Below are 16,861 nucleotides of genomic sequence, written 5' to 3' on the forward strand. Positions count from 1 at the left end.
TCCACAATGTACAAAGGACTTACACGACTCCACTCTAAGAAGACAACTAACCCAATTAAAAAATGGGAAAAGGACTTCAACAGACACTTCTCCAAGGAGGAAATACAGAGGATCCAGAGACACATGAAAAGATGCTCAATATCGCTAGCCATCAGAGAGATGCAAATTAAAACCACAATGAGATACCACTTTACACCGGTCAGGATGGCTATCATAGACAAAGCAACAAACAACAAATGTTGGAGAGGTTATGGGGAAAAGGGTCCCTAGTTCACTGTTGGTGGGATTGCGAGATGGTACAACCACTATGGAAAACAGTATGGAATTTTCTCAGAAAAATAAAAATTGACCTGCCTTTTGACCCAGCAATTCCACTGCTAGGATTATATTCTAAGAACCCTGAAACATCAATATCAAAGAACCTATGCACCACAATGTTCATAGCAGCACAATTTACAATAGCCAAGAGCTGGAAGCAACCTAGGTACCCATCAGTAAATGAATGGATCAAAAAATTGTGGTACATATACACAAAGGAATTCTATGCAGCAGAGAGAAAGAAGGAGCTACTACCCTTTGCATCAGCTTGGATGGAACTGGAAAGCATTATGCTGAGTGAAATAAACCAGGTGTTGAAAGACAAATACCATATGATCTCACCTTTAACAGGAAGCTAAACAACAAAACAAACAAGGAAGCAGAATAAAAACAAAAGACACTGAAACAGAGAATATGGGGACAGTGACTGGAGGGGAGAGGGGAGGGAGTTTAAGGGGAAAAAAGGGGAGGGATTTGGAGGAACAAGTATGAAGGCCACAAGGACAAGAACAAAGGGGGGTGTAAATGGGCGGGAGGTGGGCACACAGGGCAGGTTGGGTTGGCATGGGAGAAATAGATGGAAAACTGTAGTTGAAAAATAAGTAAATAAAATTAAAAAAATAAAAATAAAGGATATTCAAAGAAAAAACAGGTTTTCTAAAAGACAATAAAATAAAATAGATTAAGTGTTGTGTGTGAGAGAATACAGTCAACCACAACATCAATAAAGTTCTGAAAGACAGCAAAATGTGCTAAGATCTGGGTACGGTGCTATGTAGTATTTACAATAGTATGAAACAACAATTATTTAAAATAATACTGGAACAACAGTCATATGATAGAAACTGTATGATCTGAATAACAAGAATAGGAAGTACACCACCTAGAGTAGTGTGCTATTGGAACACAAGTGAAATGAATGAAGGAAAATTAAAAATACACCATAAAAGAGAGAACAAAAAAAAAACAGTCAAATGATGCAATTAAACAAATAAAATGAAGAAAACTAAACAGATAGAAGAGAAAGAAAAAAAATACTGGTAAAGTAAAAAAAGAAATATTAACAAAAAAAATACAAATAAACAATAACGTGTGAATTCTCTGGAAAAGCAAAGTGAAAGTTGTCTTATTTTCTTAGTTGTTGAGATTAGCCTTAAGATCCCCCTTTGGGTCTGACTCTGGTCCTTTCACAGCTCCAGGTCTCATTGTCTCACTTGGTGGGGAAAAAAAAAGAAAAGAAAAAGAAAAGCATCCTGGTGATTTTAAACCAGCCAGGTGAGTTCTGCTGGTCTTCCTAGCTGCAGCAGGCTGAGTGGGGTTGGGCTTTGCTTTTCTTTCTTCCTTTTGCAGGGATGGGGGCCAGGTCTGAACCACAATCTTCACAGTTGTCCAGCCTCTAGCAGAGTTACTCCATTTGCTACTGGACCCAACTGTCTCCCTGCATCAGGCCGGTGCCTTCAGTTCACCAGTTGTGCCATCCTAGAGGTGCACTAATTAAGGGCAACTCACATACAAACTTTTTGTTCTTTGCTGTCCTGGGTGCTAGGCACTCTCAAAATCTCTTCAGGGTAGTTCAGCTCCCCCACTGAATTAAGTCTTTCTGGGGACTGCTGTGTCCCTGAGCCCTGTTGCTGTCCTCAGCGGGGGATACCTCCTCTTTCCCTCTTAGTGAGCCAACCCTGTCAGCTAGGTCACACAGGGGTGGGAGTGGGGCCTCAGCCACTGCAGTGGCAGTGGACGTAGGCTACATCCATGGCAGGGCTGGGGGTGGGTGTGCAGCTGAGGCTGTGGCAACAGTGGGGGCACAGGCTCCACCACTGCAGAGGTGAGGATGGGGGTGTGGCCAGAGAGGCAGGGATGAACATTGTGGGAAGTTCCATAAACAGCCAGCAAGAGCCTTATTTTGAACAAAATCCTCCTGTTCAAGCTTGCTGCTCCTAACAAGTGCCCAGCCTCTCATACAGCCCAACTTTCCAAACAGACCGTGACTACCCAGGTCAGGGTCCATCACAGCCCAACCCTTCTTCCTTCTCCAGGTGTCACCTGGCTCTCCAGTTTCTCTGGTAAAGACCCAGCCAACATCCACAGTCTCAGCAGGTGAACACTGCCTCTATGCATCTCCCACTTCATCTTTTTTCTCCCCAGAGACTTCAAGCATCCAGGTCCATCCTGGTGCCACTCTATCCTCCCTGTTTGGCAGAGAGAGTTGGTGATTTGGCTCTATTCCAAGGATTCTGTGGCAGGTGCTGGCAGGCACTGGGCTGAGGCCTGCAGCAGCCCTGGTCCCCACACTTGTCCCTGCACTGGTCCCAGGGACCTTACTGTCCCAAAGCAATTTCCTACCTGTCTGTTTTTCAGTGCCCTCTACAATTTTGGCCTCCAACCTTCACATATGCTGAGATACCACTGGCTATTCACTCTATTCCTCAGAGGATTGGCTAGGTGTTCCACCTGTGGGCAGAGGGGAGTGAGCTCCTCTCCCACCTACCTCACTGCCATCTTCTCTTTTACTGATATTCTTGCTTATACATCAATATATTTTTTCTTTGGAAAACATAAATCAAAATGCAAGAACAATGTAATACTCACATTTTTTATATTTATGGGATTAACTATTTAAAAATTAAATTTATAGTTTTAAGTATAATTGCTATTGAACATTGAATATTATATATCTATGTTTAAACACATATTATGGTATGACAATACTAACAAGAAGAAAACTTAGCTACAATAGAAAAAAAGATACTGATGGCTAGGAAAAAACTGTGACCTTGGAGTACATAGTCTGCTCTGTACAAGAGAAAATAAAGAATTACTCTTGGCCTGCTGTATACACTGAGAAGATAAGAACTTTACTTTGGACTTCCGGCCAAGATGGAGGCATAGGTGGAAATACTGTACCTCCTCACACAACCAAATTTAAGGACAACAAAGATTTAGAAACAAAAACACAACCAGAACAGATAGAAAATTGAACTGTACCAAAGTCCCACAACAATGAACTATTCATTCAAACTGGTAAGAAAGGCAGAGTTAACAGCCAGCAGAGAGGGGTTCTCCTGGCAGGAAGAGGCAGTGGTTAGCAGAACCGGGTGCCAGGAGGAAATGAGCAAACCCAGTGAAATGTACAAGGTCACTGGCTGACCATGGACACACATTTGAGCACAGATAAACCAGGCAAAAAAAAAAAAAAAAAAAGAGCAGTGAGACAGATCATGCAACGCAGGGCCCCAGCAATGGGAAATAAAGCATAAAAGCACCAATTGGAAAAACTTTTAGGGGTTGAGGTGCCAGGAGAGGCTTCCAGCCTCACAGGAGAGTTCATTGGAGAGACCCACAGAGTCCTGGAATGTACACAAGCCCACCCACCCGGGAACCAGCACCAGAAGGGCCCGATTTGCTTATGGGAAGTGGCAGAGGGGACTGAAATTCGAGAGAGAGCAGAACAAGTACCATTGCTCCCTCTCTGACTTCACCCCCCCAAATACAGCACCACAAACCAGCAACTGGGTTGCCCCACCCTGGTGAACACCTAAGGCTCTGCCCCTCACATGTAACACATGGGAACAGACCAAAACATTATGGCTCAAACAGAAGATCAGATCAAAGCCCCAGAGCCAATACTTCTAAGTGACTGAGAGATAGCCAACCAACCTATCACATGCACAGTTTAAAACACTGGTGATCAAGATGCTTACAGAACTGGTTAATTTTGGTAAAAAATTTGATGAAAAAATGAAGGCTACACTAAGTGAAATGAAGGGAAATGCACAGGGAACCAATAGTGATGGAAACATAACTGGGACTCAAATCAAGGGAGTGGACCAGAAGGAAGAAAAAAATGACCAAACAGAAAAAAATGAAGAATCAAGAATTTTTAAAAAATGAGAGGCTTAGGAAACTCCAGGACATCTTTAAACCTTCCAACATCTGAATTATAGGGGTATCAGAAGGGAAAGAGGAACAGCCATGAGTGGAAAACTTATTTGAACAAATAATAAAAGAGAACTCCCCCAATCTGGCAAAGGAAAGAGACTTCCAAGAAGTCCAGGAAGCTCAGAGAGTCCCAAAGAAGTTGGACCCAAGAAGGAACACATCAAGGCACATCATCATTACATTAGCCAAGATTAAAATGAAGGAGAGAATCCTAGAAGCAGCAAGAGCTAAGGGGAGAGTCACCTACAAAGGAGTTCCCGTCAGACTGTCAGCTGATTTCTCAAAAGAGACCTTGCAGACAAGAAGGGGCTGGAAAAAGTATTCCAAGTCATGAAAGGCAAGGACCTACATTCAAGATTACTCTATTCAGCAAAGCTTTCATTTAGAATGGAAGGGCAGATAAAGTGCTTCTCAGATAAGGTCAAGTTCAAGGATTTCATCATCACCAAGCCCTTATTATATGAAATGTTAAAGTTACTTATCTAAGAAATAGGAGTTAAAAATATAAATAGTGAAAGGACAGCAAACTCATAGTTATTAACAACCACGCCTAAAACAAAAGCAAACTAAGCAGACAGCTAGAACAGGAGCAAAGTCACAAAAATGGAGATCACATGGAAGGTTAGCAACAGGGGAGTGGGAGAAGGAGAGTGGGGGAAGAGGTACAGAGAATAAGTAGCATAGATGGTGGGCAGAAAATAGACAGGGGGAGGGCAAGAGTAGTGTGGGAAATGTAGAAGGTAAAGACCTTATGACACATGGACATGAACTAAAGGGGGAGACTGTGGGGGCAGGGGTGTGCAGGGTAGAGGGGAATGAAAGGTGGAAATGGGACAACTGTAATGGCATAATCAATAAAATATATTTTTTTAAAGAAGAACTTTGCTTCATTGAGATATAAACTTTCAACTCTCAAGTGTCTATTGTTTTGCTTTTATGCCACATTTTACAATGCTTCTAGGTTGTTTTAAGAGGAACAAGGATTCTTCAAGAATAACCAAAAAACTTAGTAATTATTATTTTAACTTCTCTTTATTTTAAACATTTTATTGTCACTCTAATTAGTGACATAGGCATAGAACAACAAACTATTCCTCATTTTTGCAAACAATCTATTCTGACGACTCTTTTTGATGGTGCCTTTTCTCAAAGTCAGAAAGCAAATTTATGAATCATGAAAGAGTTAAGATGTCTTTTTGTAATCTTCACCCAAGGATATGTTTATTAATTTTAGAGAGAGGGAAAGGGAAGAGGGAGAGAGGGAGAGAAAGAAACAACAATGTGAGAAAGACATATTGATTGTTTGCCTTCCAAATGCACACCATCTGGGAACTGAGTCCACAACTGAGGTGTTCACCAAGGTTACGTAGGATAGATAGTAAACCAAGGCAGGGAGGAGGAAGGAGACATGTCTCACCCATTAATTAAGCAGTCTTGAGCTTGGTCTGATAAGATTGCCAGGTGTTCCAAAAACCACAAGAACAACCAAATAGCAGAGGAGGAGGGGAGCCCTTAAAATTCTATATGTATCATTTCCACTAGCTGGGAAAGAAATCCTTTGAAACTGTGTATCAATCCCAAGGTCTGAAAAGGGAGGAGGGGTTAACTTAGAAGCTGGCTACAATCATTAAATCCCTAAAATCCCAATAGTCAGCTCACTCAGACTAGTTAGGTGCCCACTTGCGGCTTTCTGTTCAATAAATTTACTACTTCATTTCTACTACACGTGTTGTCTCTTGCCTGAATTATTCTCTTGTGACCAAAGAAGAACAGAGGAGGGGGAGCCGATAACTTAGGCCTCCCCAATAATAACCTTACCAAGAATCAAACCTGCAACCTTTTGGTGTATGGGACAATGCTCCAACCAACTGAGCCACCAGGCCAGAGAATAATGTCTTTTATAGAAAAAATATCTTTGGAGTTTCCCAGACCATGGAGAGACACAAGATTTGGTCCTGTTTCTTATAAAGGAGAGGAAATCAGTATAACTAGATTTGTTTGGTATTTTTTAGGTCAGTGCTGTCTAACAGAGCTTCCTGAGACAATGAACATGTTCTAGATGTACTCAGTACAATACTCTAGCCACTGGCCACGTGTGGCTATTGACCTCTTGAAATTTGGCTACTGTGTCTGAGGAACTAATTTTTTAACTTTATGTAATTTTATTAACTTTTAAAATTTTTCATTGTCTTTTTTACATTACCATCTAAGCCCCATGTACCCCCCTCCCCGCTGCAATCACCACACTGTTGTCCATGTTTGTGAGTCATTTTTCCTTTTGCTCAATCCCTCCACACCCTAACCTCCCCTACCCAGTAGCTGTTATCCTGCTCTCTATTTACCAATCTGTCTCTATTTTGGTTGTTAGTTCAGTTTATTCATTAGATTCTACATGTAAGTGAAATCTATGGTATTATTCTTCCTTTGACTGGAATCTTATCTGATTTTAAATAATTTAAAGTTAAATAACTACTGGCTATTGGCTAGCACAAGTTTTAAAAACTGAAACCCACATGATAACTGTTTTGTTTACCAAATCCAAAATATTAAAACTTGAAAAATTAAAAGAAGATTTAGTCTTTCTAGTTGAATTATATATGTAATATTATATAAATTTTTTCAGTGGTTATATGTTTTTCAGGTTGAAAAGAAATATCCTCTAAGACCCTCTTACATTGAATAAATTGACAAGTATTATATCATAATAGAAGATTCTACTTCCTTTCATTCTGTATTGATAATCACAATAAATTAACCAGAGACACTTAGTCTTATTAATCACAGTTTTGTTTCTTTTTTTTTTCCCCACTTACATTTGCCTAAAGTCCCTTTCTTCAAGCTACAGATCAGAGATTGAGTTTCCTGGAAGAAACATCAAAAAGTCTCAGAGAACATACCAGGCACTCTTGACTGTGGATGCTACTGAGAATAAAAGTATAGGTTCAGAATTAGAAGTATCAGCATCAACACAGACATGTAAATGTCATATGGCATTAAATAGCTGAGTCAGGATTCTCAGCACATTTCTCATCCAGAGCAGAGGACTTCAGGAATAAACTGCTTAACCCAAGCTCTTTGGATCAAGTTCCATACCTATAATTAGTACTTTCTATTTACATTTTAACTTGTTAACTACTTTAATTGCAAAACATCTATTTTACTCTACATAGATTCTAATTCTGGGGTGAACTCTACATAGATATCACATTTGTTGGATTCAGAAAGGCCATAGCTACTTCAGGAAATTTAACTTAGTTTGTCACCCATCCCCTGGGATACCAGGAGGTCTTTACTATTGAGAGTTTCTGCTAAAAATGCCACCAGCTCCAATCATAATAAGATACCTATGGAAATTAAAATATGTTTCTGCTTGGCTCACAATTAATAATTTCATCTTTAAAAATTATACCATCCAGGATAATAGGTTTAAAAAATATGTCTATTGATTTTAAAGAGAGAGGCAGGGAAAGAGGGAAAGAGAAATATCAACCTGAGAGAGAGAAAAATGGATTATTGTCTCCCATGCACTTCCTGACCCTGACTGGTGGGCGACCAAAGCTGCAACCTAGGTATATGCCCTGACTGGGAATCAAATCTGCAAACATTTAGTGTATGGGATGATGTTCCAACCAACTGAGCCACACTGGCCAGGGCCAGGAGCCATGTAATATAAAATATTGCTGATGATATGACAACACAGGAAATAAATATTAATATTATTTCTCTCAACTAATCAATGAAGGAAAATCTCTATGTTCTTTTCTGTTGTAATTTAAAACACACTTGCTTATCAGACATCCAAGAAATATTCTTATATGATTACCAAAATTAGAGATTGTACCCTTCATAGCTTTGTGTATTTATGCCACAGTACTATCACCACAAAAAGTTGGGGTTTGGAGGGGAAAGGGTTCTACCATCTGGAAAAGATCCATATACCATTAAGGAATTTTAATACCTCTACCATGGTGGTGTCTCAATGCCCTATTTCTTTCACCCATGTGCCTTAGATTACTGGGTTTCATTACTTTGTGTCTTGGTTTCTTCCTTTAGCTTAGTATCTCTGATTTAAAATTTGGTGTCTGAAACTGTCCTGAACAGTGGCAATGATTATAGGGAACCATTTCACATGGTGTGGGGAATGTAGCCCAGTCCCCACTCAGAAAGGCCAGTGGAGAGCAAGGTCCAGCACACAGGACCCATGCCCATGGATAGATTTTCCTTTGGGGAATCAAGCCTGCATTGTACCTAGGCTGCTATGAGACTTGCATTTGCTTAAACTCCCTCACCCTGAGTTGAAACTGCAGATGTTTAATGTATATCTCTGAAGCAACTCCCTAAAGTCTGTCCCAAGGATGGAATGTAACCAGATCAATCACTTTTATCATTCCCTTGCATTTGGAACATATTTTTCTTTGCTTTCTGTAAGAAGCAGTTGCTTAAAGTAAACCTGAACAAGAATCTCCTTTGATGTAATGCTACTGGAAAGCAATAAAAGTCTGTCCAGGCCAGAGTCTAGGCACTCTCCCCTTGACAGAGTGGCCAAGGTGCTTTCTCTCTCAGAGAGTGGCCATGCTGTCCTTTTTTCTCCACAGGACTTCTGCAGTCTGTGTGAATTTGTTGACCACATCCATAACACACAGACTCCATGGGCCAGAGTCTGCATCAAATGATAGCACGTGAAGTTGTGTAGACTGTGTATTCTGCTTGCTGCAATTATGCTCAACCAGGCTCACTTTAGTTGATACTGACAAAATAAGATGACATTTGAGCACTGGCTAACACCTCCTCTTCCATTTGAGTAGATGCTTCCAGGTAAAAGTAGTTTCTTCATAAAAGTAAGAAAAAGTCAAGTGGTTGTCCAAGGTGGGAAAATCAACCAATGGTAAGTTTACTTCAGACAACCTAATAAGAGACTGGTTAAGGAACATTCTACAACATTGATTATGTTCTTAATTGATGCTTTGTCAAATGCATTTTTAGCACAGTTTTCAATGATGTTGCACAGACACTGTTGTGTTGGTTCACAGATCAGAAGGGTCCTACAACTGAAAAGACCAAAATGACTCAAACACAAAGAAATTATGTGAGCCTGTCATGTGAAATGAAGATAGTGGTATAGACTTCAAATATGATAAACTGCTTATGATCTACATGGTCATCTTGATGTTTGGGATAAGGGAGGAAAAAACTAGGGACTGTAAAAGATAATTTTTCATGTATAGCAGCATTTGCTTGAAAGATATAAAAACTGAATGTTGTATTTCATCACAATTGGTCCTAATCACTTAAAGCTGATAAAGGACCATGAAATTTGAGTAATCCTAGCACACTAGACTCTTGTGCAGGACCTAACTGACCAACAGATCAGACTTGTTTTAGCCACTGTATACAGGTCTATGGACTTAATTCAATTCTCTCCAGAGTGCTGGTATCCAATGCTTAGCATAACCACCTTTTTAGTCCTCTTAAAAAAAAACAACAAAAACATTGTTTTCTCCTCAGGAAACTACTCAGTGAGTTTCTTCACTGGTTCCCTTACCTGGTAGGTTAATAGACTCAGATATGTATTTTCTTCATCTTTGGTAGTCTTTATTCATTGAAGAATATTTTGATACTGTGTTAGTCTGCAGACATTTGTTCTGTGGAAGAAAGGAGTAGTGCAAATAACACCTGAAGCTGAATTTACCATTGACAAAGGGCTAGGGGCTTAGAGTCTGAAAAAAGTTTCTTAAAACTTGTATACCCTATGTATTGAGGTTTTGGATTGAGATTTTGATGTTCAAACTCAACTGTATAGTGTTGAAGCCTGTAAAATGAAACAACATTATATTCACCCTCACCATTCAACAAACTTCCCAGTAGAAAATATAACAGTTCCTCATGTATGACCTTATGTATGACTGTTGTGGACCGCTCTGCCTGGTTTCAGGAATTGTAACTATACCCCCTGTGACTAGGAATGAGTGAGCGACCTCTACAATGTGAGCCACAGGAGACAAGGCTTGTCTCTGGTAGCAAATGCTGCCTCAGTTTCCTCCCTGCCCAGAAGCATGGTCGGAAGTCCATGATGGGTAAGTCTCCTCACATCAGGGAGCAACCTAAGCCAGACTCGACCACCTGGGAGGCCATCATGGAAGGACTCGGTGGGGGCGTGCTGCAACAAAGAGGGAGCAATGGACTCATGTTTCCTGGCTATGTGAGCCTGAGTCCCTAGGTCCTCTGGGAGAAGTGCATCCTGGCTCTAATCCACTTAAGCCTGAATAAGGAGGGGTGCAGCTCCTTGCCCTGCTAGAGCAGTATCTGGGGAAATCAGGCATAAGAAATAATTCCTAAAAATCCTGTGAAACCTACTTTGCTAAGAGTGCTTTCATTCATATGTTAAGGGTCTGAGCAGGAAATGAGTATGTCTTCCAAAGTTTCTGCAGTCCCCTTTCCTGACAGACACTGACTCAAACTAACTAAGCCCTCAGATTTCTTTGAAATATTATCTACTGTTTGATCCTTGCCGTCCTGGATTCCTGTGTATTACAACCCAATAAAAGCCCTTAGAGGAAGGGGCTCAATGCCCTTTTTCCCCTGAGAAACTGCCCACTGCTCAAGTCTGTTTTCCTCAAAGAAACTGGCCACCTCTCCTCCCCCCAAAAATCATGTCACCTCTTACTTACTTTTATCCATGGCAGACGGGGTGGGACCTGGGGGAAAAGTCGCCCCCACATATGACCATATTTTTTCATAAAGGGGGTAATAGTATTCAAATTATTCTAAACATTGCTTTATTTATTCATTTGTAATTGTTTATTGTATTTTTTCCATTACCATTTAGTCCCCTTATACACCCTCCTGCAATCACCACACAGTTATCAATGTCAATGAGTCCTTTCTTCTTTTTGCTCAGTTCTTATATACCTTAGCATCTCCCTCTTAGCTGTCATCTTCTGCCTATCTATGAGTCTGACTTTATTTTGCTTGTTAGTTCAGTTTGTTCATTAGATTCCACATATGAGTGAAATCATATGGTATTTTTCCTTCTGTGACTGGCTTTTTCACTTAATATCATGTTCTCCAGGTCTATTCAAAGTATCACAATGGGCAATTTTTTTTAATCTTTCTAGCTAAGTAGTATTCCCTTGTGTAAATGCCCCATAGTTGTTTTATCCACTCACCTACTGATGGACACTTGGGCTGCTTCCATGTCTTGGTGATTGTAAATAATGCTACAATGAACATAGGGGTGCTTATATTGTTGTTGTTATTGTTGTTTTAAATTTTATTTAGTTATTTTTCAAGTACAGTTTTCTGTCTATTTCTCCCATCCCAGCCCCCCTACCCCGTGCTCCCCTCCTGCCTCCCATTTCCTCCCCCCTAGTACTCATCCCTGTGTCCTTCATACTTGTTCCTCCAAATCCCTCCCCTTTTTTCTCCTTAAATTCCCTTCCCTCTCCCCTCTGGTCACTGGCCCCTTGTTCTCTATTTCTGTGTCTTTGTTTTTATTCTGCTTGCTTGTTTGTTTTGTTGTTTAGCTTCCTGTTAAAGGTGAGATCATATGGTATTTGTCTTTCAACACCTGGCCTATTTCACTCAGCATAATGCTTTCCAGTTCCATCCATGTTGTTGCAAAGGGTAGTAGCTCCTTCTTTCTCTCTGCTGCATAGAATTCCATTGTGTATATGTACCACAATTTTTTGATCCATTCATTTACTGATGGGTACCTAGGTTGCTTCCAGCTCTTGGCTATTGTAAATTGTGCTGCTCTGAACATTGTGGTGCATAGGTTCCTTGATATTGATGTTTTAGGATTTTTAGGATATAATCCTAGCAGTGGAATTGCTGGGTCAAAAGGCAGGTCAATTTTTATTTTTCTGAGAAAATTCCATACTGTTTTCCATAATGGTTGTCCCAGTCTTCAATCCCGCCAACAGTGAACTAAGGACCCCTTTTCCCCACATCCTCTCCAACATTTGTTGTTTGTTGCTTTGTTTATGATAGCCATCCTGACTGATGTAAAGTGGTATCTCATTGTGGTTTTAATTTGTATCTCTCTGATAGGAGTAATGAGAGAAAATTTCCCTAATTTGATGAGAGAAAAAGTCACACAAATCCAGGAATCACACAGAGTCCCAATCAAGAGGAACCCAAGGAGGCCCACTTCAAGACACATCATCATTAAAATGGTAAAATTCCAAGACAAAGACAGAATCTTAAAGGCAGCAAGGGAGAAAAAAGAAGTAACATACAAGAAAGCTCCAATAAGGTTAGCTACTGACTTCTCAATGGACACACTCCAAGCAAGTAGACAATGGCAAGAAATATTCCATGCAATGAAAACCAGAGGCCTTCAACCAAGGCTACTTTACCCAGCAAGGCTCTCAATCAAGATAGAAGGCCAAATAAAGAGCTTCCAAGACTAAAGAAGTCTAAAAGAATATGCCTCCACCAAACTAGTCCTACAAGAAATACTAAAAGGACTGCTTTAAGGAAAGGAAGGAAAAGAGACAGACAGAGAGGAACACAGGTACAAAAATGGCAATGAATAAGTACCTATCAATAATAACCTTAAACGTAAATGGATTAAATGCTCCAATCAAAAGACACAGAATAGCTGAATGGATAAGAAAGCATGACCCACACATATGCTGCCTACAAGAGACCCACCTCAGGACAAAAGACCATCTAAAAGTGAAAAGCTGGAAACAAATTTTCCAAGCAAACGGACAAGAAAAAAAAAAGCTGGGGTAGCAATTCTCATATCAGACAAAATAGACATCAAAAAAAGGGCCATAAAGAGAGACCCATCACTTTACATCACTTCATAATACTCAAGGGAAGAATCCACCAAGAAGACATTAACATTGTAAATATATATGCACCCAACAGAGGAGCACCAAAATATGTAAAGAAAATCCTAGAGGAATTCAAGAAAGATATAGACAGCAACACAATTATAGTGGGGGATTTTAACACCCCACTATCAAAAATGGACAGATCTTCCAAACAAAATATCAACAAAGACATTGCAGCATTAAACAACACCCTTGATGAAATGGACCTAACTGATATATACAGAGCCCTTCATCCCAAAGAAGCTAAATACACATTCTTTTTATGTTGTTTTAAATATATGCCAGGAAGTGGGATTTACTGGGTAAAAAGGCAGATATATTTGTAATTTTTGAGGTATCTCCACACTACTTTCCACAGTGACTACACCAATCTGCACCAACAGTGAAAGGATACCCCTTTCTCCAACTCCTTACTGGAACTTGTTTGTTGACTTATTGATGATAGCCATTCTGACAGGTATGAAATGATATCTCATTGTGGTTTTAATTAGCATTTCTCTAATGATTAGTGATGTTGAGCATTTTTTCATATGTCTATTGGCCGTCTGTACATCCTCTTTAAAGAAGTGCTTATTCAGGTCCTTTGCCCACTTTTTAACTCAGATATTTGGGGGGGGGTTGGTGTGAAATTTTGTAAGTTCATTATAAATTTTAGATATTAAGCCCTTAAAAGATTTATTGGTGATCCCTGGCTGGTGTGGCTCAGAGATAGAGTGCTGACCTGTGAACCAAAGGGTCACTGATTCAATTCCCAGTTAAGGCACATGCCTTGGTTGCTGACCAGGTCCCCAGTAGGAGGCATGCAAGAGGCAACCACACAGTGATGTTTCTATCCCTCTCTTTCTTCCTCCCCTCCCCCTCTCTAAAACTAACTAAATAAAATCTTTTAAAAAAGATTTATCTGTGAACTATGTTCTTTCATTTTGTGGGTTGTGTTTATTTATTTATTTTCTTTTGATGTTCTCCTTTGCTGTGCACAATTTTTAATTTTATGTAGTCCCTTTGTTTAGTTTTTTTCTTTTGCCTTTCTAGCCCGGGGAAACATGAAGTCTGCCAAGAAATGATCTAGCCATGTAATATGAGACATAGAGACATTCAGTGAACAAGATACAAGGAACATTGTACATAGGATAGTGATGTCTCAGTTCCCTTTAAATTAGGTACCGTGGGACCTTACACAGTTCTCCCAATTGCCATCAGCTGCCCCATCATGTTTTCCTGAATTTCACTGAAAGTCTGAAATCTCTTCCCTTTCAAATGTGATACTAGTTTTGGGAAAAGCCAGAATTCACAGTGTGCCAAATCTGGGCTTTAGGGGGCTGGTGATTTGATGTTTCACCAAAACTCTGCATAAGATGTGACCTATAAGTCAGTACATTGTTGCGATGAAGATGTCAATCACTAGTTGCCTATAGCTGCAGCCTTCTGAATTATCCAAATAGTTTCTGTAGAGGAATGTTTAAGCTTAACACAAAATTTCATGCATATTTGTTTCTCAACTTGCTCAGTCATTTTGAATGCAATGGCCACAGAGTACACATGCTCACTCAACAGCATCTACCACCCCCGCTGACTAGTACAGTGAAGTCATCATTGTTCAACATACAGATTCCAGTCCACTCTTCTTGGCTGCCAGGTTACATTGAAGGCATGCAAACCATTCTTGTTACATTAACAAAGGTTGGAGTTTTTCAGGACAAACCTAAAATATTGCTAAAAGCTATGTCCAAGATTTTGCTGCCTACGTTTTCTTCTAGGATTTTTATGGTTTGGGGTCTAACATTTAAGTCTTTTATCCATTTTGAATTTATTCTTGTGTGTAGTTGTAAAAGTTGGTCTAACTTCATTATTCTGCATGTATCTGTCCAATTTTCCTAACACCATTTATTGAGTAAACTATCTTTAGGTCATTGTATGTGCTTGCTTCCTCTGTTGAATACTAATTGACTATAAAGCCGTGAGTTTATTTCTGGGCTCTTTACTCTGTTGCATTGATCTATCTGTCTGTTTTTATGACAGCACCAGGCTGTTTTGTTTACTATGGCCAATAGTATAGTTTGATATTAGATAGTATGATTCCTCCAACTTTGTCCTTCTTTCTCAGGACTGCTGTTAATATGTGGGGCCTTTTGTGGTTCCATATAAATTTTTGAAATATTGTTCTAGTTCTTTGAAATATGTCATTGGAATCTTGATAGAAATTGTGTTGAATCTGTAGATTGCTTTGGGTAGTATGGATATTTTAACAATGTTGCTTCTTCCAATTCATGAGCTCAGTATGTGTTTCCACTTATATGTATCTTCTTCAATTTCTTTCTTTGATGTCTTATAATTTTCTGAATAAAGGTTTTTTACATCCTTCATTAGGTTTATTCCTAGGTATTTTATTCCTCTTGAAGCAATTGCAAATGGGATTGTTTTTTTAATTTTACTTTCTGTTAGTTTATTTTGGCATATTAAAAGTGCAACTGATATCTGGATATTAATTTTGTATCCTGCTACTTCGCTAAATTGATTTATCAGTTCTAGTCATTTCTTAGTGGAATCTTTGGGATTCTCTATGTATAGTATCATGTCATCTGCAAATAAAGACAGTTTTATTTCTTCCTTTCCAATTTGAACACCTTTTATTTTTTCTTCTTGTTTGATTGCTGTGACTAGGATTTATTCAACTAGTACTATGCAGAATAAGAGAGAAGTGGACATCCCTGTCTTATTTCTGATCTTAAAGGAAATGCTTGTAGTTATTCCCATTGAGTATGATGCTGACAGTGGCTTTTTACCAGATGCTTTTTCTGCATCTATTGATATGATCATGAGGTTTTTATCCATCATGTTTTTTATATGGTGGGTCACATTTATTGATTCGTGAGTGGTGTACCAAACTTGCATTCCCAGAATAAATCCCACTTGATCATGGTTTATTGTTGGGAACCACTCTGCCTGGTTTCAGGAATTGTAACTACCCCCCATGGCTAAGGATGAGTGAGCGACCTCCAGAATGCAAGTCACAGGAGACAAAAGCTTGTCTCTGGCAGCAAACACTGCCTCAGCTTACTCCCTGGCTCCCAAAGCATGGTAGGTAGTCAGAGACAGGTAAGACTCCTCACAGTGAGGGGCAAACTAAGCCAGACATGATCACTTGGGAGGCCATCATGGAAGGACTCGGGGGGCTGCAACAAAGAGGGAGTGATGGACCCTCACCCCCTGGCTATTCTGACATAGCCCAAGTCCCCATGTCCTCTGGGAGAAGCACTTCCTGGCTCTAATCCACTTAAGCCTGAAAACCTGATGGGGAGGGGTGCAGCTCCTTGCCTTGCTAGAGCAGTATCTGGGGAAATCAGGCATAAGAAATAATTCCTAAAAATCCTGTGAAACCTGCTTTGCTAAGAGTGTTTTCATTCATATGTTAAGGGTCTGAGCAGGAAATGAGTATGTCTTCCAAAGTTTCTGCAGTCTCCTTTCCTGACAGACACTGACTCAGACTAAGCCTTCAGATTTCTTTGAAATATTATCTACTATTTGATCCTTGCTACCCAGTATTCCTGTGTATTGCAACCCAATAAAAGCCCTGGAGGAAGGGGCTCCTGGCATTTTTCCTCTGATAAACTGGTCACCTCTTCTCTCCAAGCAGATCATGTCTTGGTAATTTTTACTTTCATCCTTGGCGGACAGGAAGACTTGAGGGTAAAGTTGCCCCCACAGTTTATGATCTTTTTGGTGCATGTATCTATTTGGCACACTACTATTTTGTTGAAAAT

Source organism: Artibeus jamaicensis, unplaced genomic scaffold (assembly GCF_021234435.1).
Source record: "Artibeus jamaicensis isolate MK-2021 breed Jamaican fruit bat unplaced genomic scaffold, CSHL_Jam_final contig_463, whole genome shotgun sequence".
Lineage (NCBI taxonomy): Eukaryota > Metazoa > Chordata > Mammalia > Chiroptera > Phyllostomidae > Artibeus > Artibeus jamaicensis.